Source organism: Semicossyphus pulcher, unplaced genomic scaffold (genome assembly GCF_022749685.1).
Source record: "Semicossyphus pulcher isolate SPU_LCO1_2020_fin unplaced genomic scaffold, fSemPul1.0.p SCAF_3, whole genome shotgun sequence".
NCBI lineage: Eukaryota > Metazoa > Chordata > Actinopteri > Labriformes > Labridae > Semicossyphus > Semicossyphus pulcher.
The window spans coordinates 23,113,377-23,137,392 of NW_027211704.1; the positions used below are offsets into that span (position 1 = coordinate 23,113,377).

Sequence of the window (24,016 nt, forward strand, 5' to 3'; positions counted from 1 at the left end):
TTCTTCCTGTTTTTAACCCAGGATCTTCTTTGGAGAAGGGGCAGCTTTCTTTTTATTCCAAATACTGCTGTCAACTGGCAGCTTTGGACTATTTTGGGGACAGTACTGGGTGCTTTATGTCTATTGTGTATTGTCAATAAAGCCAAATGTAAACATCATGGAAGTACTTATCAAAGTCAGGAGGTTATGGAAGTTGGTCAGATCCATCCGCTCGGGATGAGGAATGTCTGTAAGACTGTAAATCGGATGCTGATCATTCCCATAGTTGTTGGAATATCGCAGTGTGGTTTAACAACAACAGATCAGCAGACTGACATCTTTACAGTCATACTGCTAGAGTGGCTAAATATAAATGCTACATTACATGCCTACACAAGAAAGCTCAACAAAAAGGGAAATATTTAAATAAATGAGAATATTACAGTGTTGACATAAGGAACATTTAAAGGAAAGTTTAATGTATAAATGTCAGATTAAGCTGCAATGAAATACTGTGATTTATTAAAAGTTTGGCCCTTTTGAGTGCATAGCTAACTGACTGTTAAATAATGGGATGAATGATTGACATTTACTGGACGCCTGACTGGCTGTCACACACAGACACACAGTAACACTGAATAATGTAGAACAACCAGTTGAATTTATCTGGAAAACTGATCTGAACCGACAGATGTTATAATAAATCAGAACATAGGTGTTGTGCAACTCTAAAGCTGAGCTCAATAAAAACAACACTGTGGTAGCGCTATGGCAGCCACAATGAAAACACAATCACTCTGCTTATAAAACTGACACTTTCAAGCCACAGCGGAACAAAATCTCTTTACAGCGCAAGTGATGCTCGACATGAGCGTGTGTAGGCATTGATGTTCCTTCTCCGTTGTGCAACCACGACTGTAAACTTTTCGGGCCAAGCGCACCCACGCTCCGGCAGCTCTGCCAAATCCAGCGAGTGCACCGTGGATGCATCGCAGCTGTCAGCCAGTTATCATCACAGTCACTTCCACAGAGACTCAGGAAGCTCGACGTCAACCTACATCATGATTCTGTCACTTTCTGGGGGGGATTTCCAGTTCAGAACAGGCAGACCTCTCAGGATTAGATGCCTACGTGTGCAGCCATATGCAAGTGTAACACTCTCTCCCTTCCTCTAAGTCTCTCAGACTCACACACACATACACACACACAAATCACTCTCTCCTCATTGTAACCTGCTGGAGCACACAGGTGTGGACTAACCAAAATCCAATTGCATCAGGCAGGCAGGCAGTGAGGCAAGACCAATTGACTTGTGTGCACGTGTGCATGTGTGCGTGTGTGTGTGTGTGTGTCTAAGCAACAGTCTAGTGTTTCTCTATTGTGTTCAGGAAGCAGACCCCTGCACTCTCCCTTCTGTTGTCCCACATCATTAATCAGACAGGACAGAATTTAGTCTCTGTGCTAATCATATGCACCACTAGCTCTCAAGCTAACCCAACAATAACAATGTCCTCCTCAGTCGACACATGGAGAAAGTCATAAGTAAACACGCTTCTCTTACTGTCAGCATATCCCATTAAAAAAACAAAACTAACAATGAGAGTCTGTCTTAGATACTTTTTGACTTCCCCGACCTGTCTGGTTATTAGCCCCAAGCACACGCATTTATCTTCAAAAAATGGCTCACTCATTTATATTTGTACTTGCAAAGCAACTTTCCATATAAACTGGAAACTGTAACTTTAGGAAGTGTCACACAAACATGAGGGAGTTCATTTGCTGGGGACTACTTTCTGCTACCGACTTATATGCATTTGGTGAATATTTGCAGCTGCAGAACTGTGTGTGTGTGTGTGTGTGTGTGTGTGTGTGGCATATCTAAAATAAATTAAAGGGGGGGTATTACGCTGTTTCACATTAAAAGACATATATAATGTTACAATGTTGGATGTCCAGACTAAACATTGCTGAAGTTCCAAATCTGCAGGTAAAAGCATGTTCGAGTAATCCCCAGGCTTCTCAGCTCAGTCTGCAAGCTGCTGTGAATGCCAGGTTTCACACAGTTTTTTCTACACGCTGCACTTTGTGACTTCACAAAGTGCAGCCTCAGCAGGATTAAGAGAGCTGGCCACTCAAAAAAATGAAGCTTGAAATTAGCATAATACCCCCCCTTTAAAGTCCCCACATTATTAGCATGAAGGCAACTTGTCACTCGCTTTTCTTTGAGAGTTAGATAAGAAAACTGATACCACTTGATGCCTTCGTATTAAATATGAAGCTGATACTAACGACCATGTAGGTTGGCTTAGAGCAAGGGGAAAAAAATTGGAAGAAGCTAGCCTGGCTCAATTTGAAGGTAACCGAAACCACCTCCTATAGCACCTCTAAGTTTCACAAATGTACACGTTCTATCTTGTCTTAGAATTAAACAGCCACATGAAACTTTTAGACTTTAGTTTTGTACAAAGTGAAAAGGTGCACTACTTCAAAGCCAGTGACAAAACACATCCTATTTCGCTCTGTGCGTGAGGCTGCCAAGCTACCAGCAATCTTTGAACAGAGCTAGGCTAGCTGTTCCAATCTGTTTCCAGTCTTTGTGCTAAGCTAGGATGACTGGGTGATTGTGACTGGGTGATTGTTGTAGCTTCTTATTTATCTCACAGATGTGAAAGTATTATGGATCTTGTAAAACTTGACAAGTAGCTTATTTATTAAATCTTAACTGCTTCTTTAACAACAATGGAGCTCTGTGGCATGGTGAAATGCTAAATCTATAGCATTTTATAATTTAATTACACAGGCAACAATTATTCTGATCAAGTCATTGTCTTTATAATGGTGTTTTTAGCCTGTTATAATTGTGTCTTTATCAATACATTTGTACGAAATAAATGATCAACACATTGCAAATTACTCTAAGTGTCAATTCTCTCTAGTCGCTCATAAATCCCTCATAACACTCGGGGAGTTTGGACAAAAACATCAGCAGTGAGTTGCTTCCTCTGCCTCTCACACCAGCATACTAATCATTGCTGACAAACACATTTACACACACACACACACACACATATATATATATACCTGGAAAAAAAGCAATGCACAAACAACAGATATAGAAAAACACATGCTCCCATCAAGCATTCTCCTTGTGTGCAAGATTCATTATTCAGGGACTTGGAGCACAGCTTGTCAGAGTTAGAGCATCTGCAATTCAAACAGGCCAGAGGTGGAGCTGGGACTGTGAGAGCAGCTCCCCTCCGGTCTGTCTAACCTACCTTGAACAGCACGCACACACAGACACACACCGAGACGTGACCGGCTTACCTAGTGAGAGAGAGAAGCAGAGGGAGAGGTAAAAAATAGTGAAGCAGTCAATTATTATTTCACTTACTTGACATCTACACGTGTGATTTATGCATAAACACAAAAACCTTTAAGTAACATAAAATTGTAATTTAAAACATAAGAGATTGAAAGTGCAGAGAGCAGCACCTCAAATGATATATCCTCAAGACAGGAAGGAGAAGGCGATTTGTGTGTAAAATAAAAGCTTTTTGTACTTCCTGTTGTATTTCATTTCTAAGGGTAGGTGTAGGGAAGATTTTTTTTTAACCCTTTCTTAATACCTTTATTAGTATTGGAAATGGGAGGAGAGGATGGGGGGATGACAGGCGGCAAAGGGCCGAGTTTGGGAGCTGAACCTGGGGTCACCGCATCGAGGACTGTAGCCTCTGTACACGGGCCGCTGATTTAGCAGCTGAGCTAAACCGATGCCCAGAAGGTGTCTGACTTTAAAGTAATCATCTCGAAGATTTTCATTTAAATAAATGTCTGTTAGGTCACTATCTATCGCCGAATGAGGTAACACAATGGTGTTAGAGCCTATGGCCCGCTGATGTAAGCCGTATTATGGACTGGGCGTCTGGTGCAACTTTCGCAGAAAAAAAATCACAAGTGGCGTCCAGTTAGTGACGTGTTTTCCATCAACCAGAAGTGTGCTCCTGCAATTACTGTTTATCGCCATAGGTGCCGCCAAAGAGAACGAAACTGAGATCTTCGAGATTACCACACTCACATTATACACTATAAAAATATTTGAGTTTCCTTTAAATTATATTTAAAAGATGTCAACCAAACTTCAGATCTACTTATTAAAATTCTACCTTGACATCTTCAAATAAAAGTCTGTGCTTCAATCGACATCAAACTCTTTTCAAATGAATACTGCCCTGTTCAGAAAGTGCAACAACATCACACTAATACACAAGGATAAAGAGGAGGGCCATTTAAACAACACACACACGCATGTTGGCTGCTATCCATCTCATCTTGCATTACAGTCAGATTGGAACATGAGATATTTGGGCTGAACAGTCGGAAAATGACACATAAACTGTGGCACGCTTTCTGGCTCAGGTGTCAAGCTATTAAATATTACAGGCTTTAAACTCTGCTGAGGCCGTTCTTCGTATGTCGCCAAGCACGCGCAGGCACGTGTGGCAGCACACACGCGCTAGTTGCGTGGGCTACACCTGCCTCAGGACATCTTTTAGTTAAACAAAGACTCTCCAGCATTTAACACCTGCTGCCACACATACACACACACACACACACACACTGGCTCATTCCTGTCACCTGCCACCTGTTTTTTCACACACACTCCGTATCCCACCTGTATGAGGATGCCAAAATCGATTTAGAAAGTAGAAGCGGGATGACTGTGAGGCAGATATCTCCCCCACATCCCCCGCACACACAAACACACACAATGTCAACAATCCCCATCTGACCCCATTGTCATTACAAGATATTTACTCTCATTCGTCAATCAGAGACGAGAAGCTCAAGCTGACAGGCTGGAAACCAGATCAGGAAACATTCAGGGCGTCATTACGCGGGGACAGATGCGGATCAAACGCCGCCGTACAAAGGGCGAGGGAGATGAAAACGGCCTTAAAACAAATTAGAAGATATACAAACAAACAAAGCCAAGAGTCTCATAAGCCATCCAGATGGGAGTTAAACTGTGCCATTAAAAAACTACACAGGCCCCAAACTGAGGCGGTGTGATCTCCGCGCTCCCACATGACAGGAGACAGGACTTTCCGTACTCTGCGGGTTATCCAATCTGTCTTCCCCCCGTTTCATCAACAGAGCTGCAGGCAAACAATTTACATTTCACTCCGAGAGTGCTCGCACGGCGTTCATCATATGTCAATTAGTTTCAGCACAGCGAGGACATTAAAGCGGCTGTAATGAGGAAGAGGAGGTTTGGGTTAAACAGATAAATAAATAAGTACGTAGATAAATAAAGGGGAAGACGGGGAATGGGCTCGTCAGAATCAAACGAGAGACAAATTACACCCCAAGACCACTTATAAATATTGGAGTCTTTGATCTCCGCACCAAATGAGTGATTCAGTCTGTGGGGGAAATGATCAGTGTGTGTGTGTGTGTGTGTGTGTGTGTGTGTGTGTGTGTGTGTGTGTGTGTGTGTGTGTGTAATGTTGACTGTGTACACCGCAGGCTGCATTATTTCACAGAGGGGGGTGAACTGACGCAAAGCTAAGCTCACTGTGAAAGAATGCAGAGATACACAGTGCAGATCACAAGGCTCCCTGACTAAGCAAGCCCAGTCAGCTTTCCCGGCCAGAACTGCTGACTCTCTGTTAGAGCAGAGCCGGACTGATCGTACCAACAGAGAGAGACAAAGGTATAACAGGCTCCTAAGGAACAAATATAATGCAAGGGCAGCTATAAACCCCCTCACATATCAATGGAAATCTGTGCATGTATGCTGTCGCCTAAACCAGTGCTCATTCTGGTTTTCGTTGTGTCGACTAGTCTGAGGTAATTTGATTAAACTCATCTCAAAGGAAAAAGCTCCATATGAGTGCAATTTAACCATCTTGTGACGCAGAGATGGGACCAAAAAGTCAGATTACTGCAGGGCTCATTTTAGGTAAGCACAGTCGGACATGAAACCTTGTACAGCAGCATCAACAAGGCATGATTCCCTCATAAAGTGACCATCATTCTGCATTCACACGGTCTCTGCAGAATGGGAGGAATCGTGAGAACTGGAAATCTTCCATCTGCTTAGACTTAGCATTGTTGGTCTATGGTTACCCTCAGTGCTTGCCTTCTAACTAAAACAGCAAAATTACTTATGTTGCCACATTTATAGCGGTCCATGAACAAGGTAACCAGATACAAACAAACTCTGTATAGCTCCTTTGAAGTTAGGTTAGGCTAGGTTAGGTTAGGTTACTTTATTTGTACCCGTAAGTAGATTTGGTTTACAGTGAGTGAGTCGGCCTCCTTTTATACAGACAGACTCGGTGAGCATGATACACAAAGTGATGACTGTGCTTAAGACAAGGGTAACCATTAGAAAAAATAAGATAAAATATGAAGATATCCATCTATAATGGATCACTTTAATACTTAATACACGATAAGTTGGCTGACTCAATTGCATTGTCACTACTGGATTTATTTAGACTTTGCAACCATACTCTTATTGTCACTTGAAATTTCTGAAGATCTTGTCAGAACTTGTGAGATAAAGTGTCTGTTAGGAATTGTCTATGTCGTAGATTAGGGATTGCAACCAGGGGGGAGGGATTATTTCAGTGGCTCATAAAGACAGTCTGGACAGTATAAATGTGTACTTAGAAAACGCCACAGAGTGTTGAATGACAGCACTTAGCAAACATTTAATTTATACTGAGAGCCCTTTTCACACTGCCAGTTCAAGGCGGGATTATTATGCCTCTGTTACGTACGGAGAGGGAATGGTGGGGCGGAGTCGTTCTGCCTCTGAACCGGCATCGGAGGAAGCAACAGAGGCGTAACAGAGGCAAAACGGCGTCTGTGGAAACAGCAGAGCCAGCAGGGCAGAAGAGTGCCGTGTGTGTGTATTTGAAGCACGCGCTGTATTTGGAGCACGTTTTGCTACCGCAACGCCGGAACGCTTTGTAAAAAGTATAAATTAAACGTGCAGAACAACAGGACAATAAGACATTAAGACTGGTGGTGGCTAATAGGTGACTGTACTTCAGACATCAACAGAAAGTGGACAATGTATTTTTAATCCAAACTGTGACTTTACAGGCCACAAATTCCATCCATCCATTATGAATCCTGCTTATTCTGTTCAAGGACACGGAGGGGCTGGAGCCTATCCAAGCTGTCATTTGGCGAGAGGCGGGGTACACCCTGGACTGGTCACCTGTCAATCACAGGGCTGACACATAGACAGACAACCTTTCACACTCACATTCACATCTACAGGCAATTAAAAGTTGCTAACGAGCATGTCTTTGGACTGTGGGAGGAAGCCAAAGTACATGGAGGGAACCCACGCATGCACAGGGAGAACATGCAAACTCCACACAGAAATCTCCTCTTTGTCCGACCCGGGACTCTAATTAGGAACCTTCCAGCTGTGAGGCAGCAGCACTAACCACTGCTAGTAAATGCTAGCTACTTTAACTTATTGTGCTGAAATGCTTCTTATGGCACACAGGCCACACTTGTGTTTCATAAGAAGACACAACCTTAGTTCAGAATCTGTCCTCTGACATAAAGTCTAATTTGTTGTACCACTCGGAGTTACAGCGGTGTCAAACCCGCAGGCCGAGGGAAACATGACAAGGCCCGCTTGTATATCTTGTCTGCAGCTTGTGAAAGCTATCGGGAGCCATCAGGCCTGTCTGTCTGTCTGCGCTCCGGTTGGTCTGAGATGAGCCCTCTGGTGTGGGAAAACCCCAGGGCAGAGGATTAGGAGGGAGAAAAGGGGATTTGCTGGTTAAAAGCTGACCTCTGACATGCATACAACAGCCTTTTGATTCGGCAGACCATCTCATTCTGCTTTCCGCTGCTGGACTTTGCAGTCACGCAGCTACTTAGCCAAAGTCACATTCAGTGTCATGGCTGGACAGGATAACATGGGCTTATACAGTATGTGGGTCTGTTACGTGACAGAAGACACTGCTGAGAGCACAGACAGTGTGATCGCACATTGGTGACATTACATCAGCCCCCGGAGACGAACGTGTGATACAGTCACTCTGGTCATGTGATCAACAGGACCAAGTCAAAAGGTGAAACTGGGGGCTTTTATTTTGATGACATTACCAGGCGCACATTCTTTTTACTTTTTCCAAAGCAATGCGTGTTTCCAGTGTAGAGTATCACAATCATAGTCAAAGCTAATTTGAGCTCTTTCAACATCACATTCAAGAATTGTTTCAGTGTGTTTGGCAGCCTGAACTACAACAGTATCAGGTTGGGAAATAAATCTCTGAGGGGGTTTACAACGAAAGGCTACCTGGCTGCTGAGTTACTCAGCTCTCTGGTTTCCTTACAAATGGAAGACATGCCTGCACAGCTCGAGCTCTCAGGAGCTAGTCAGAGACATTTCTTTACATATAAATACAGCGATACAGGTCTGCTTTTGATTCTTTTAATGTGTGCTTCTGTTTTATTTCACAGGAGGGAAGTCACAGGCAAAAATGCTAATGCTATTTCGTTAGCATGAGCCTCTGATTAGAGCGTCTATTTGAATAAAGACAGAAATAAATCAAAGTGCAACAGAAACAAATGAGGTTATAGTGTGGGCTTTCGCCTCAACGCCGTGATGTATTTCAGCTGAACCAACTGAATGATGATCTTTTAAAACTCAACATAAACACTTTCCATGTGCGACGTGTTTCCCACAGAGCTGTATCCTTAGCGCAGGTCAAAAAGATTTCGAAACAACTTCCAGATCACAAAAAACCAAAACATTTTATTGAACCGCGGCCAATAATAATAACCTCTGCAACTATTTTAATTCTCTTCGGGCATCAGCTCGACTGTACAGCCACTCTACTGACCACAGGGAGAGCGAGAGAGATAGTCTGACGTCAAGTGAGCAACACCAACCTCTTTGTTTCTGCGTTTTTCCTCCTCTTGTGTGCGTGTTCACTCTGTCTTTCCTTATTTGTTCCACTCCTATTGTCATACTGATAATGCAGTATTCTTGTCTGGCCTGTTGTCAAGGCAGCAGCAAACTTACAGCACACTCATCGCATTGGCAACCAGGTCAGCCTGCACAAATAAACTTGGCCAGATGAGTGATGGAGAAAGCTAGAGCTGGCAGAAAGAGCGAAAGAATGTGCAGCATTCAAATATGCAGAGCTTAGTAGCTTAAGAAACAGAGACATTATTTTGTGCATTAGTGGGGATATTAGATGGAATCTGATTCCTGAGTTAACTTTGTAAACTGTCTGCATTACCAGCTTCAATTTCCATCCATCTTAATCCAAATGACTCAACGTCTGTGCCCACGCTGTCTCTTTTAACACACAGGCCTTAAAAGTACATGTCAACTTCACATCCTGCTGGTTTGAGCCAGCACTGTGAAAATGTGATGTTTTTTTTTAAAATCTTAGTCATGCATCCCGGTTATCTATCTGTCAATCTCTTCAAATTTGGCTGTAATGTACAGAAATGACACCTTTAAAAAAAAATGCAGAAAGTAGAGCTGGGCAGGCAAATACGCCAAGCTAACATTTTGGCTCGTATTAGCGTAGCACAGCTCAAGCCAATAGGAATTTTTTTTTAGTGTTTTTAGCTTCACCATATCCTGTTTTGCTACATATCTTGGTCATTATGCTTTAACTCTAAGTCTTAATCCATTTTCTTCTGTATTTACACCCTCTATTTTGTGCATTAGAGTGTTCACACGGACATTTTTAGCATAAATTGTGCACTATGCGTAACTGGAGGGTGAACCCAAAGTGGTCAAAAGGTTAAGTGTGGGTCACTGGACTGTTCTCATCTTCAATGGTTTCTATCAGTGTTGTGCAAGTTCACACTTTTGAGGAGCTAGCTCAAAGTTCAGTTCACTAGCTAAGCTAGCTAAGTCTCAATAAGTTGCCACTAAACGATGGCAGAGACGTGTTTTGTTTTTGCGACAGAGGGGACGTTTGGAAATTTGCATAGTGGGCGGGGACTATGCAGATTCAGGAATTTTTAATGAGGGAGAAGGAGGAGATGCCTTGGGAGGATTTTTACAAGGTAATTAAACGTATTTTGCAGAAAAAACAAATCAGACACAAGTTATTATTTCAAGCAGAGCATTTTATATGTCTTAAAACATGACTGGAGCTGGTCTTTAATAAAACAGGATTGACGTCAAGTGATCAAATCAGCTGACAGATATTTTGCCGGGCTTACATTTTCCCTTTTTTCCTGCTGAAGCCTCAAGTCTTACGCCTGTTTCAACTTTTGTCTTGTTATAGACTTTTTCTGCTCTGCAGTTTATAAATAGTATTTTTCGATCCTTTTCTCTGATGGTAGTGCATCCCAACCACACAACAGCTTTCAGGCTTTTTTTCTGTCGTTTGCAAGCAGTCAGAAGTGACCAGGAGGCATCTTCGACCACACTAGGTCCTCTAAGGACTCATGGTGGTGCTGGAAATAACGTGAAGGATCACCAAAGTCAGGAGAATTCTTCCTGTGGGGGGCGATTATCTGGTCCAGTCTTGTGCCAGTTCATGTTATAGATTGAGATATTTCACTTAGTAAGTGAAACTTAAGGAGGTGGCATTCAAGATAGGATTCAACCTCTGGGCTGCATGGAGGTCGTGTCAATCAAACAAATTGTTGTTGCGATATTTTACCTGACTAACCAACGAAACCACAACAAAGCCAGGACATTAGTGTGGCTACGAATCTGTCCAAATGTCAACATCGCTTGTGCTCCAACTAAAGCAATTATGGATGAATATCTAGATCAGATTTTTATGAATTCATTTAGAAGATCTCTCAGCACAACAATCATAACAGTGCTCTTTCTGTTTGCACATGTTTTTGTGTGTGTTGACCTCATGTCTCACTGAAGCAGTGTGTGACTTCAGGCCTCTATCAGAGGAAGCTGGCCATGCTTCAGAGCCCTTTTTCATCTCCTGCTTCCTGCCCTCCTCTATTCTCTCTGCTGCTCCCAGATCAGTTGATACCTGTACATCTTGGCACCAAGAGCCGGCCTATTCTCTCATCCATGAAATACAGCCCTCGCTCACCGGCTCTCTGCTATTAATACTCAAACACAAACACACGCATGTACACACAGACACACGGAGAAGAAAAACAGCAAATTCACAACGGGGGGAGAAGTGTCGGTGAACCAGCTGAACAGAAGCAGGAAGAGCATCACAGCTCATCCAGCCTATTAGAGTCAGCCTTGACTCATGCAGAACTAAGACGACACCTCGCCCACTCCTCAGATGACGACAAATCACACAGACAGAGACAGACGGGGGGAGGACGAGAGAGGAAGAGACGGAGAGGTAGCAGGGGATAAGAGTTTTAAAGAGAATGAAGAGGAGAAGTTATTTTCAAAATAAAATATCAACAAATAAGCCTCGAGTTTTCTCCTCAGTGCCGTTTGATGGAGTGGCTGTCTGGGCCCTTTCTTCAGTATTAGAGTCAATTCTCTCGGGTCAATACGCTACTTAAGCCATCCTAAAAATCAGTACACTCGCTGAATCAATAAACCAATCAAATACTTTAACACTGCAGAGTCATCAAGCCGCTCTTTTGCAGTTTGGACAAATGAGGCTGCAGGACCCGCTGGGATTTTGGGTCTGTAATGAAAATAGGAGTCATTAAAGTAATGAGAACGTCAAAGAGCAACTGTCAGCATCTCTCGGACTTAAGAGGTTAAGCTAATAAACAAAGTAATGATCTCTGTTAAGGTTTTTTTTTATCATTTGAACATAAATTTCTGGATATTTTTATATGCATCATGATGACAACCAGGATAACACACCACGCAGCTGTTGTACAATGCTGACCTCTGTTGGCTGCTGTAATCTTAAAGCTAAATCGGGGCACTCTGAGAAAGTCTCCCAAACACATGAAATCCACAGAGGACCGACGCGTTGGCTCTGATCAAGGATTTTTTTTTTCTCCCACACATCCACCCGGATGGAAACAGGTGGCTGGACAGAGAGAAAGGAGGGGATAAAACAAGAAGAGGAGGGAATCAAAGAGGCCTTTGAAGTGGTGCACTGCTTAGACCTCGCTGCGGCGCGCTGGGCTGGCTGTCTTTTAAAGTGGAGAGATGAGGAGATGCACGGATGGATGGATGCAGGCAGGAAAAGAGAGAGAGGGGGCCGCTAGGCTGAAGGGTTAGTGAGCTGGAGTGGATTCCGTGATACAGTCAGAATCAGAATAAAGGGATTATTGAAACAATACATAAGAAGTGGGAAAAAGATAAACGAGGAACTGGAGTTAGAACGAGGCAAATGTGAGCAATAAAAAGCATGTAAGAAACAATCACTCCCATCAGTTCTATCTTACAGCTGTTCAACTATCGCTAAATTGGTTTTTCAGTCAATTAAATCGACCACAGCCAGACAATCCCCTCTAAGCAATTTCAGTAGATTCAATCAATCATTTCAGTTTTGTATGAAGCAAAAAATGTATCAGTTGGATCGACAATCAAATGGACATCCACAGTGCCCAGAGGAGGATGCTATAACTGAAGTCATTCTCAGACTTCCCGTTTGTTCCTTTTCCACCGTAAGACTGGATGGATGGATTGCAATGGAATTTGCTGCAGATATTTAACAATAACAATAACTTGTCTGGCATCTGATCTACCATTTACTGAAGAATTAAAAAGTCTGATGGCTGTGGGTACAGGATGTTAAGTCTGTATTATGGCAACTATTTCATGGAGAACTTCAGCAGTTGCCTTGGGTGGAATGTACATCAGTACTGTTACGATATGACTGAATTCTCTTGGTACATTTGGTCGCATACCAACTGCCAATAATTCACATGACTCTGGTCTTTGAATTTTCCTCTAGTTCCACAAGCAAGTTAACTTTTGAATGATACATGCATTCATGGTGCCCAGAGGAGGATTTCAAATGTTAAACTTTCAATATAAATTTGAGTTGCGTCTGTGACTGAATAACTGCTGAAGTAAAGACATTCCTTCCTGCCTCAGATGTACTTTGTGTTAAGCGCTAATTAAAAGTTAGTATGGATAAGGTTATCTTTATACCTGCTAGACACCAAGATACCAGCATTATCAGATTGACAGCATGAACACTTTCTTAATATAGACTTTTAATTTTACATGGAATAATCTTGTTTAATATCCTTCATTTTCATTTAAAAAGGAAATAATGTTGAGTTGCAAGCTAACATCCACCTGGTCAACCGGCCAAATCAATTTGTTCCTTCAGCCTATAAAACTAAAGTTTGATGTGAGACCGACTTTAATGACTCAAAACTATTCGAGTGTTTTCAAACCACCTGGGTCTTAGTGTGTAGCTGCTAAATCTGCTGAGGGCACCTCATGGTAGACCACAGAGACTGGCTCACACAAGAGGATGTGGATCTCAGAACAGGTTTGTGTGAGAGTCTTTGTGTGCTCTAATGAAATAAAACTGCTTCTCACAGTGGTAATGTTCAAATCTTTGTTACTCAAAATATGTTCGTGGCAGAGATAGAAACAGATGAAATAGCCTGCACCAAACTCTGTAAATGCCTGAATGACAGATTTGCTTTTGTTCAAAGCACAAAGAGAAAAAACCCTCTGCAGCCTTAGAGAGCAATGATATCAGCGAGCCGGAGTCAAAAGCTGAACATTCCACCAACCAAAGTGCACCAAGTAACGAACAAGTGAAACGATCTGGATGACATGAATTAACTCTGTAGCGGGGTGGGCGGGTTGGAATTGTAGGCCTGAGTGCGGTAAATGCTAACTTACTGTGCGTATGACAGCAGCGAGCCTGCCTCCCTTTATTTCCAGTGACAGTTCAAAGGAAGCTTAGCACGCTAAGCCTTCATTAAGGCATGGATCAGCACCAGGGCAGAAATCGGGGTGAATTAGCATCGCTAGCGCACGGGTCAGGGAGAATTACAGAGGTTGGCTGATGTGAGAAGGGTGAAAACGAGCGATACAAGGCTTCAACCAAGTGTTGATTCACAGAGACAGCAGAGGGCATTCACTTATCTGTAGCTTTGCTGCATCTAGGACTTTAATGTCCATTTTTCCCCTCTGAAACTAATTTGTAAGGTGGCACCAACAACATGTTTTTTTTGTATAGAAGCTTTCCTCCTGTTTCAAAAAGAGTAACACTACTTTACACTGCTTGGGGTCGCTTTGTGTCCCCTCAGTCACTCATTCATTCTTGGACAGATCTCTCCTCTCCTACAGACGCCTCTCATCCATGCAAAACGACTAGTGTGTACAGAAAAACATGGCAGAAAACATCACATTAAACAATCATGTTGACCTGCATACATACTTTTATTTGCATGCTGATTTTCGAATGAGATTTTAAATGTGAAACATCACAGACTGATTATATAGATGGTCGCTAAAAGAGAGTTGATCTCAGTGCCTTATTCAAGAGAATATTATGTTTAAAGCAAACACACACACCTACACACACACACACACCTACACCTACACACACACACACACACACACACACACACACACACACACACACACACACACACACACACACACACACACACACACACACACACACACACACACACACACACACACACAGAGCGTCTATGAGGGTTCTGAAAGGACTTTTCTGATGCCTATCAGTCTTATTCCAAATGCATGAGCACCTGTTAAAGATGACCTTGATAAAAGCAGCAGGGAGACACTGGAGATGTGGATCAGAGCAAAGCTACAGGCTTTACTTCACTGCACATGCTTACACAGCTGGCCCTTATAATAAAGCACTGTTAAGGCTCTATGAAGGAGAGTATATTTGGTTTGATTGGATAGCACTCAAACACTGCTGCAGTTCAGAGATGTACTTTGTGCTGGTGAAGGAGATACTGCATCTTTTTGTTATTATGGATCATAATGTTTAATGCTTATTTTGTCATTTGGCTGCTTTTTAGCTAAACAGTAGTCTTTTCATGTAGGTTCTGATTTCTAAGTATCATGGTTTACTACTTCTACATTGGAAAAAGCTACAAAAAATATATATATACTAGTTTGTGATAAAATTTTTTTACTAGTTTGTGATACAGTACATAGTGTCAGTGAACCAGAGCATACAATACCGAAAACATTGAACAACATGAGCGGACAGGATCCAATTCACAGGTGATATGCAAACAGTTCTAGCAGTCAGTGTTGACATTGTTGGTTACCAACAAGCCATTTTTTGACATTACACTTAAAAGAAAGATCTGATGGGGATTCTCCTATTGACTGAATTCCACTGATGTGATGCTCTGAAGGAAAAGACGACCTAACTAAATGCAGATTATCGGAATGGGATTGTGCAGTCCCCCCCTCGCTGCACCTCTAGTTGCTCTGTTTACACTAGATTTAGAGATGATGAAAGCAGAGGAGGAGCTAAACCATTTATAATCTTATAGACTAGGCACATTTTTTTGTATTTAATGAGGTTTTCATTAGCTAAGCAGATTATATTTCTTTATGATATGACAACGATGAAAACTGACTGGCTTCTTGTCGAAAGTTGTAAGTGCATTTGCAGCCTTGATGATGTTTAATTTGGTTGAATTTAAAGTTCAATCAGATTAAATCAAATGACTTGTTTTCTTCTTCAAACTTGGAGCAGCCTTGTTGCAAACAAAGCAGCTGTTGTAGTTTGGTGTGTCTGAGCTGGACATGTTCGCCTCCTGCTGGACAGTTCAGTGCGCTTCACCAGCAGAGCTGAAACACAGAGCTTCCTTTAAACAGAATGAGAGAAATGTACAGTTTATAAATCTGTTACCTAAAAGCTACAACTATTTATACCAGATTTATTATCATTATCATAATTGTTAATGTAAATCTGAAAGCTGCTCGATTCTGCTACATTTAACATATCATCATTATTGTGCTGTAGTTGCTGATGTTAATATTAGACCGATCAATTGGTTATCATACTTTGCTATTCCAGCTAATATTGTACATACTTTTACCATTATTACTGGCTTTACTGTAGCCATGAATCTGTTTTATCTGCTGTTTTTTTTGTTGCCGTTTGTTTCTGTGTCTCTATCCACCTCTCATCGCGGCTGTGATTACCTGCGACCTCGTGAGTGTTGAGTGCTGACAAACATCTACCTCATATGGCTGCAGCTCTGGCCAACAGAGCGATGGGAGCCATCGTGGGATCAGCTGTTGCTGATGCAGCAGCGCAGCCCCTCCACTGGGTGTACGACCTGCAGAAGCTGCAGGGGATTCTGGCTCAGGAGCCAAACCCCGAGTTCCGCCCGGAGTCGGCCAACCCTTTCTACAGGAGGCAGTCATCTCCCTCTATCCCACCTTCTAAGCCCAACACAGTCGAGGCAGACGGCTGTTCAACATGAGCTTGGTTCTGCTCGAGGTTTCTGCCTGTTGAAAGGACGTTTTTCCTTACCACTGTTGCCAAAAGTTGCTAAGTGCTGCTCATGGTGGATTCATGTTGGGTCTCTGTAAATAATATACCAAAGAGGACGGTCTAGACCTGCTCTATACAAATAGAAATGTATTATTGATAAAAACAAGAAATCGAGAAACACGACAGGATAATATATGAAATATAAAACTGAAAAGAAAAGGGCAAACACAAAGAAACTTAACTGTCTCCTGTCTAAATGACAGGAATAATTACAAGGCTATGCTAATGCACTGACATTTGAAGAATTGAACCTGACTGAACCTTAATTTGGCTTCTTTTTCTGTGCTGGTTTTCAGAGACAACAAAAGGAGGACTGTTTCTTTCATTTACAGAAAGACAAATCTAAAGACAACCGAACTATATTTCACCGACTTCACAGCAGTATCTCACTCCTGTTACTGCTATGTTTAGTTTCACATGCAGCAGAAATGAAAATACACATGGTTTCAGCCAGTAATTACTAATAATACAGCAGTAAGTATAAAAGGCGATTCTAAGCATGGAGCAACAGAGCAACCCAACACCTCGCAGGATCTCCTGTTACAGGTCCAGATCCCACCTGGTGGATGAAATGACACTACCTGTTATTCCTTACAGCTCACTCCTTCCACATCCATCTTTCTGTATGACATGAAGTTGACAACCGTACAAAGCTCCATATGCTTATCTAAACTCATACAAACAAACCAGGACATGCCAAACACAAACAACAGTCTCACACGCACGCTCCTCTTTGTCTCCGACTCCTGAGGTGTCAGGTGAGCATAAACATCTGATCCAGATGAGAGGCATCATTTCCTCTCTGCTGATACACTGCCTGATAACACGCGACACAATGCCAATCCGTCTCACAAATCAAACAGAAGAGGCGAGAAATACTCTGCCTGTAGAAGCAATAAATTGGGTTGTCGTGCTTGAGCACGCAGTCAGAAGACCTAATAAAGCGATATCACAGCAAATGTTCCTTTCTTTACCTGTGCTCCTTATTTAAGCCAGGCCGATCTTAACCATGTGGAGGCAGGAAATGAGGAATACATCAGGAGCTCAGCCTTTTGTCAAAATGTGACTTCTGTGTGTATTTTTGTGTCACATGACTTTGGCTTCTGAATTTTGATGCTGGGATTTCACTGGAATTCGGCAGCTGACTGATGAGCCCAAGAGGATCTTCGTGTGCCGAGACCATCTTTGTTTTTCTTACTACCAAACTGTTGAGTGTTTTTAGGTCAGAGGAGGAGTGGGGGAAACAAGGTGACACTGGAACAAGAGGGAGAGGCAAGACGCCAGAGAGAGCAAGAGAAAAAAACAGCAGCAGACGAAGCGAGTGAACAAACACTGTCTGACTGCACAAAGGTCAAACTATGATTTATATCAGGGCTTCACACCTCTCTGGGTTTGCATCATCTCTGATCATCGCTCATACATCACATGACCTGTCAAAATATAACCCTCTCTTCCAAAAGACAAAACACACACACACGCTAACACACATGCTGCTTCCTGCTCCGAAAGAAACCCGGGGAGGCCGAGAGGACCGCAGGTTAAGGACTGTTTTCAACCCGAGCGAGGAGGCTTAACATCTCCATACCAATACAGAGACACAGCTTTAGTGATAAACTGCTGTGATTCTATTGTGCGGCCCCCGACCGCCCCCCCGCCCCCGCCCCTTCACCTCACACTGAGTCTTCTTCTCTAGCCAGAGCCCATTCAGACGCCTGGAGAGCACTGACAGTTTTATTTGCCAGGCGGTCTTGTTAGCACAGTGAATAGCGGGGCCGTGTTGTGTTATGCAGATCGGACCAGGTTACCGAGGGGACAGGCGTCAGTAAGCCATTCAGGACCGGGTTAAAACTCAACCTCAGTCCCTCTTGTTCTCCTGCAGCCATCCTCTTTTCTCCTTCTCTTCCTCCTTACAGCTAAAGTTTCAGCTGAGGCCTTGTTGCATACAAGGGCGAGCTTTGTACCACCTTAACTAAATCCACTTATTTATATTAAGTTCATGTTGGAGGACGTTAAGGAATAACAAGAAGCAAGATGCCATAAAGCCTCCCTGCAGTCTGATTAATCAGTCTGGACTGATGTAACCCCGCCAACAGGTCAAGTGTAACCTTTTAAGGGCACATTAGACTCGGCTCTAAAACACACGGCATCAGGCAGGAGAGGGTCATGTGATCGGGCCGATCAGGTAGCACACACACTCACAGTACATGTTAATAAGCCTGGTAATGAGTCTCATTAGCACAAGGAAAATCAATCTAGCCAAAGGCAGGCATTAATAATTCAGAGAGAGCATGTTGTGTGAGGAGGATCTACTCGTATGCCCACAGCGGCCCACTCCGCTTATCGAGTTACACAGTGACACACAGGCAGCCAGGTAACACGAGCGCTTCTTTCATTTGTCTCAGCAGCCGAGCCCAGGAGTCTCCTTCCAGTGCGACTAAATTATCATAAGAGATTTTAAGGGGTGCGGAGAATCCTGTAGCTGCTACCAGGCCTGTAATGATACCGGCACATAGCTGCACCTCCAGACGTTGTTAGCCAATGGGCATCCAGCCCGATCCGTGAGCCGTGAACTTGCCTCCGTCTCTGTAAAGAAACGGCAGCTCTACAGCAAACTTCCGTCACGCAGGACGAGGCTGAACACCCACGTTTCAGTCACTTTTTTCACATTTTTTAAGTCTCTCGGAAATTACTTTTTTGTACTTGAATGTTTGCAGACACAGGCTACTGGGTTTAACACTCACGTTTGAGTCTAATGACGTCCACAGCAGATTCTTGAGGGTAATGTTTCCGTAGGCCTGGGTGATTTTAAATACCCGGCGCTCCTCTCTTGGATCTGAATGGGCGATGCTTCAACAGACTCAGTCAACCTACTATAAAAGACAAGTCTGAATCCTCCCCAGGAGTTTAGTGGAAACAGTTACAGTATAGAATATAGAGGCAATACAGGAGGGGAAGAGAGAGAAAACAGTGCATGTGATGCATCTATTGGAGTTAAAAATGTTCACAGTAACAAATTTATTCTCTGAGCTCAACCCTCATGAATGTGCCTTCAAAAAGAAAATGATACCTACATGTTGGAATTACAAGTCAAAGAAAAACTCCATGCCAGAACAAAGCCAGCTGTACAAGAAAACTAGGAGGAAAATGCATACTTGAAAGAGGATATATTAAGCTGAGTTGTCCTGCTCGTTGAGCCAAACGCAACAACTACTACATGTGCCAGGATGCATTGCGTGGCAGCAGAGGCGGGCTGGCAGCCCAAGCCTTGCTCTGCAGCATTTCTTCAGCTCTAGCGTATTCTCCGCTTTCGAGAAAATATGGCTTAACAGATAAAACCGAAAGCCGTGACTAGAGATCCAAGCTGAAATGGCCAGAAGTTTTGGAGAAAACAGATAATGCAATTGCGCTGAGCAGTTTTTGCAGAAACTGCATTTAACACTACATACCCAACTAAGTTTAAATATCAAATCTATTGCCCTGTTTTTCTTAAATTTGTGTTTTTCTCATGAAATACCTTTACATGCATAGGTCCCAAAACCCTTCAAATTATCGACTCAGGTCGAACTCCTCACGTCTCGTGTCCACACTACGGCCAGAACCAGTGATAACTAAGCTTTGTCATTGGGGGGCAAATTTGAACCACTGCTTTACCTACATGTAACAACATGTCACCAGCTGAAACATTGTTCTTACTAGCTGCAGTTTGAATGTAAATGGTTTAGATTACTGAAACTCAAGTTTCAACCCCTGGATGATCACAGGTACATTAGAATTCAGTAAATGAAAGTCTACAGTCCTGCCAGCAGCTCTGTGAGGTTGTACAACGGCAACAAGGTGCTTTGAGCTACAGCTAACTGTAGCATGGCAACATGTACGCAATGACACTTCTAACTTGCTGATCTCTTTATCAGGTATAATATTCAACATTTTAGTTGCGCATGAAACCATGCTAACATTTAACAGAGTTTAACGTAATGTAAAGTTAATGCTTACAGAAACATTGTTAGTTTAAAGACGATTTGGTCGTACTCTGAAATCTTGGGTCATGGTCATGGGGAAAACATTCATACATAAACCAAATTTCATGGCAATTCATTCAATATTGGAAGAGACATTCCTCTTGAAATTATTCATGTGAGCTTCATGTTGGCGCTAGGGGAAGAATCAGGGCATCCCCGAAGCTGTCAGGGCCCATCCAACATTTGTGTCCAACATCCGCTAGGTTGACCTAAGTCTTGAAGGTAAAGGTCATGCCCCGAAGAGTATATTCAGTTGGAGTTATCAACCATCAACACAAAGTTTATTTGAAACTTCTGCTTTTGCTAAGAAACAAACACCGTCTGCTTCACGACACTAGAGGAGACAGCAGGCTATGTGCACACCTGCATCCTCCATCTCCCTATCGCTAACCTCAGGGTCACTTAAAGTCCACCACATTCCAACCCACCAAGACCATACCTAACTACATTAACGTGAAAACACATGTACTTTTAGCTGGAGAGGAAGACAGGAGACTCTTTGTGGGATTGGCGACTTCTCCTCACAGGAACAAAGACTGGAGGAGCAATAAAAGAGCTTTCTACCTCCACACACAAAGTCAGACTCCTCAGGTCTGTGTCCACTGACGACGCTTTATTCCAGCTTGTTGGAGGGGAAAAAGTTGACTTTTTATTGTGAGGCTGCAGACATGCAATTAAAGGCTGCATTCCTGAGTCCACCGTTGCCCCTGTAATAGTTTACAGCAGAGGACGCTGGGTAGTCGGACCCTCCCCTTCTTTTGTGGATTCCCATTAAGAGAGAAAATTCCTTACATATCCATGGCTGCGATGTTGACTTCAAACAGGAGGGCTCCAAGCAGACTGACTTTTCTCTTGCCAAAACACTACAAGCCAAGTTGTATGTGATATATTCTGTATTCATAAGGTCACCAGATTATTGTAATTAATTCTGCTGGACTACAGACTGAAGTCATGCAGATGTAAATTTAATTAAAACTGGGGATGTAGATTTATCATCAGGACATAATCTAAATTTAGGTTTCGTTTTTTAAGCTTCGGCAGCCTCTAAACATTAAAGAGACACTTCTACAGCTCACAGCATCTCTTCAAACAGTCCTGCTCATACACTGACTTCGTTACCGACTGATTTGTGTTCATACGAATCAGCTGACACTCATAAACTAACAACATCCAGTGCTTTCCCAGAATGAATGCGATGCTATTTGTGTTGCATTCCTTAACCAGAGCTGCACACATTAGTCACACTCTTTCACGCACTAACACAAACCACCTGTACTTCATGGCAGGGTCACTTCTTTCTTTTATTTTTTATACAACATACAGTTTGTTTCACAGTACAAGAGCGTCTGCGTCCTCCCCGTCGTGACTGTAGAAGCAGCAGACTGGAATCCTCCCTGCTGCATGTCGGTCTCTACAGTACAAACTATTATCTTAGAGCACACAGGGGATGAACAATGGTTTCTTCACAGCAGCATGGATGACTAATTCTATTCACAGTCTCTCAGATCTGAAAAGGTTCCTCCTGAATGCAACTCTACTTTAGGAAGAAGCTGTTTTTATACTGAGTCACAATACAGATTGGGTTCTTTCGCAAATTGCTTGCTGCTTAAAGAGCGGTTACGTGGTTCAATATCTAATTAACTCGTCTTTTGGGCACGGAAACATCTGCACGTCGGCGAGAAAACCATGCAACTGTTTGTGCATCAGTGTGACTTTTTGTTGCATGCAGTAAATATTTGCTGTTACCTCCATTTGTGCAGGGCGAAGCCGGGACACTGCTCTCCACAGGTGACACAGGGCTGTCCTCTCTGTGGCTCATCTGCAGGGTTCAGCTTGGAACAAACAGGAACAGGAGATAATGGGTTTTACTTTGGACTTGCTTCTACTGTCATAATGCAATTGGTTTACTGGGGAAGTCTTACACGAACTACTTCACCTATGTAACCTTGAAATATGTAGCTAAATAGTTTTAAAGTACCAGCACATGCTGAATAGTAGTCATGTGGTAATTCAGCACATATTTTGAATTATTTCCCATTAAAGTTCCTGTAAGGAGTTTTCACTGGTTATGAAACAGACTGAAATGTATTCTGACTCTTTATGAGCTACAAAAGCAAACCAGACCATCAGCGAGACAACAAGACTGATGATTTCTGCATAGTTATTGTTAATGCCTGAAACCGCTAACAGGGGTAGGTGCCAGAAGAAGATATTCACTGCATGCTGCCTTTGTTTACATTTTCCAGGGCAGAAATTTAAAGGGAGCGACACATTGAATTGTTAAAGTAAGCAGGATTTTTTGTCAAAAAACCACCACTTAAGCATGTACAGGACAAAACTAGCAAGGAGATAAGACCTACAGCTTTGTCCACAGGGGGCGCCAAAATCAACACAAACCAAAAGTTCCTCACAGGAGCTTTAATTTTCATCTGAATTCATCACAGTTTAAAAACAATTAATGTATTTTAGAATAAACACCTGAACGCGATAAAACACTGTGGCTCTTATTGTGAAAAGACGTCATTAATGACCCGTATTTTAATAAAGCAACAGGTTAGAGGAAACAAAAACGTCATCATATTTCAAGCTGTGTTGTTATGAGGCTCGTGCCAGCGTTTTTAAACAGAGCACATGTAACTTGATGCCATTAGCAACAGGACAGTGCAGTGACAGGATATATTTAACACCGAACAGTTTATGACATGCGCATTTTTTAATTAGCGGGGAAAAGCAAGAAGAAGACATGCGTGTTTGGAAACAACCATCAATCCTCTAACTCAGTCTCGCCTACCGATCTGCTGGAGTCTCTCCTCCTGTAGCTGCGACTGAACATGACAAGCTGATCCCAGGAGAGTTGTGTGACAGCCGGCTGGTGCGGAGACAAATGGCGCCCGGAGGAAATTGGAGATGAGATCGTATTTGTTTAAAAACTCCCTCACGACTTTTCCAAACGCTCTGCGCCCTGTCTCCAGTCCTATCCTATTAACCACTTTCATTAATGAATGAGGAGGCTGCTCTGTTCCGGATAGCGGCTCCACCCTGTTTCCTCTCAGCCAATGGACGAGCAGAAAACAACTTTTCTGAAAGAGGAGGCAAACTATAATTACACTTCGATAAAAGCAGTGACGCAGCAGTAAATAACAATGTGGAGGATTTCAATTCGAGGCAAATAAAAGACTCTGTTCCTTGATCCTTGAGGAAAATAAATGTTTTTTATTGGATTGTAAAATATTAACCGTTTGAAAAAGTGAATACATTCCAATAATACTTTCCTGTTGTAAAGTCACAAGTGAGCCACAATATAACCTTGGCTCAGGGACAGCAGCTTATTCTTTCCTCCTGTTCCCACCAACAACTGCATACCAAGCCTGTCCTGCATCTTCTCTCTCTTTCTTAGCATTACCTGCTTTACATTTGCTCAGTAAAGATAATTTCCTTTCCTCCATGTACCTAACAAGAAACTTTATGTTCCGGGGGTCTTACAGCGTTGACTCTCTCCAGCAGAGAAATCAGCAGAGACGAGGCTTTGACAGTCTCACGGTGAGAGTGCACCAACTCCGAGACACTCTTCACCAAGAT

General features: G+C 42.7%; 1 protein-coding gene across 1 annotated transcript in view; it reads right to left on the reverse strand.

Annotated features, from left to right (window-relative positions):
• The window catches only part of prickle2b (prickle homolog 2b), a 93,913-nt gene extending 71,666 nt beyond the window's left edge, over positions 1-22,247 (reverse strand). The window contains exon 1 of the mRNA XM_069677626.1: positions 22,184-22,247. The gene's annotated coding sequence lies outside the window, so the exon portion shown is untranslated. The remainder of the gene's footprint in view (positions 1-22,183) is intronic.
• Between the last annotated feature and the right edge of the window lie 1,769 nt (positions 22,248-24,016).